This window comes from Salvelinus namaycush, chromosome 2 (genome assembly GCF_016432855.1).
Source record: "Salvelinus namaycush isolate Seneca chromosome 2, SaNama_1.0, whole genome shotgun sequence".
NCBI lineage: Eukaryota > Metazoa > Chordata > Actinopteri > Salmoniformes > Salmonidae > Salvelinus > Salvelinus namaycush.
In genome coordinates this window covers 27,041,740-27,044,302 of record NC_052308.1, presented here as the reverse complement: position 1 = coordinate 27,044,302, position 2,563 = coordinate 27,041,740, and positions in this window count along the sequence as shown.

Genomic DNA, 2,563 nt, shown 5'->3' with positions numbered 1-2,563 from the left:
GCTCTCTGCCTCTGTTCATCCACTTACCAGCATGCTACGGTATTTAAGCCGATGACAGACAGTTTAATAAAAAAAAGTATAGGTCTTTGAAGTCCACTGTATTTAATTAAAGGAAAGCTGAATCTTATACATACACAAACAATCATTACTGAACTGCAGCCAGGCAAGTGAACGGGGTGGGTAGTAGTATAGCAATTGACAGATTGAGGGGGAACAGCCAGAGCAGGACTTACTGATCAGAATTCTAGTGACAGATGTGTAGTAATGGCATCGCTATATGGGTAGTGATAGTATATTAGTTAGTGTTGGTGGCTAGCCTGAGTGAGTCAGCAGTGTCATCTGTCTGCGCTGTGGAGTTCCACTGGACCCAGCAGCTCCTTTTATAGCCTGCTGTATTCCTGGGAAGGAGGGAGAATAAAGAATGAGTAAGAGGTGGAAATTGACACCAGTCTTGTTTACCTGTATGTCTTACATATTACTTGTGTGTGTGTTAACTGTCTCGTTTAGACTGCATGACATAGGAGTGTTCCCTCTTCAGCTGCTCCAGTCTCTGTCTGATCTTCTTATCCTCCTGAGAGAGACACATACAGCCCAGAATTATACACCACCCTCCAATGCCTAACAAAAGGGTATATTATATGTGGTAGGTTATGCGTGTGTGTTACCTGGGGCAGGTTGTGCGTGAGGTGTCAATCAGTCTCAGGCCCATTAGGTCCTCATGGGAATTCCTGTTCTGGATTATTGACAGCCGCTCCTGGACCTGACACAGGAAGTATCTCTTTATAACTAAGCTGCTCTCTTTTTTTCCCCCCTTGTGCCTCTCTTCCTAAAAAACACTGAGTATGTCTCTCTCCCTCTCTTTCTCCCACCCTCAGTAGTTGTCTCTCACCCCCCCCTGTCTCACTCTCAGTACCCCCCCCCACTCCCCCTTTGTCTCACTCTCAGTAATATAAATTGTGTTCTCCTATTTTACACATGTACAAGTATTTATTAATATGTGTAGATTGGGAGATTTTTTTTTTTTTTTGCATATCCTGAGACACCCTCAGGATATGGGGTCACAGCCAGGGTCACTATTAACCTTAATTGCTCCAGGATTGCCATTAAGTGCCTTGCTCAAGGGCACAGACTTTTCACCTTGTCGGATTGGGGATTCGAACTAGTGACCTTTCAGGTACTGTCCCATACTCTTAACAGATAGGCTACCGGCCGCCCCAGTAGTCTCTCTGTCTCTTTTGTTTCCTCTGCAGGTCCAACAGGCTGCGCATCATTCTCTCTCCTTTGCAGAGAACGGCTCCAATGTCCTCTCTCCATCACACTCCGCATCGTTCTGTCTCCCTCTAGAGTAGCGTGTGGGGTTTTATGGGTCTCCTGGTCTGATGTAGGAGGAGCAAGTCCACTCATGGCACAGTGCTCTGTCTCTCACTTCCTCCCTCTCCCCTCCCACAAACCCCAGGTAAGCGCTCTCATTGGCTCCCACAGAGCCCAGGTAAGCACTCTCATTGGCTCCCACAGAGCCCAGGTAAGCACTCTCATTGGCTCCCACAGCAGTGAAGTCATCAGTGTGTTCCTCATTGAAAGGAGGACTGCCCTGCCCTCTCAGCCTCCTGCTGGGCTATGCTCCATGTTGCTCTCGTTTTTGATCGAGATTGCGAGTGTACAATTATGTTCACGTCAGGGCCTGAAACGCCCTGTAATTCAATTCGCGATGATTGTACATCCGCTAAGAAAAGTCAGCCAAAACCTCAACGTCAATATGGAGAAGTTAACATACACGTGTAAGTAAAAACAAATGTAAATAAGTTAGAAATGGTGCTGCTAATGCACACGACGGCACAAACACGTCTCGTAAAAGTAATGTTTTTTGTTTGGTTAGCTTTTGGAAATTGTATAAATAAAACATTTTCCTCCTTCAGAAGTTCCAGCTAGACAGGCTGTTAGTTAGCAAATTAATTTGCTACCTATTATATGGTAGGTGTATTTTATAGTTAATATAAGTAGACATGCAATCATAATGACTGACTGTAGCGCATATAAAGCACCCACAAGCTACCGGTGGCTGAAAACAATCCTCGTGGGATGAACGAGTGACGAATTTTGTCGTGGACAATCGGTTCAAATATAACGCTGACAAGAACTTGTGAAATCAAACATGCTTTTAATACAATTGTATAGCAAGCTGGAATGTCCCGCGGAACACACAATTTCCCAGAGCCCTAGCTCTTCTATTTATACACACATAGTATTATGTCCATCCCTTATGCAAATGAAGTTTCTCTTCTTAAGTCATTCACCACCATTATCTTTTAGTTCAAGCTTCCTACTTGTTCACGCCCAATAACGCCCATATCTGCTTTCAGTTAGATTATAATAGTGGCCAGACCCGTGCTTGTCTTAAAAATAATATATGTCCATCTATCCTATAGGCCTATGACTTAGCCCTGTATTTAACTCAGTGCCTCAGCATGTTCTCTGGTATGTGTGCTTTTAGTGGAATGGGCAGACTATATGTCTAGTGTGTCCAAGTGCCCTAAGTGCATATTTCTCTGGTATGTGTGCCTTT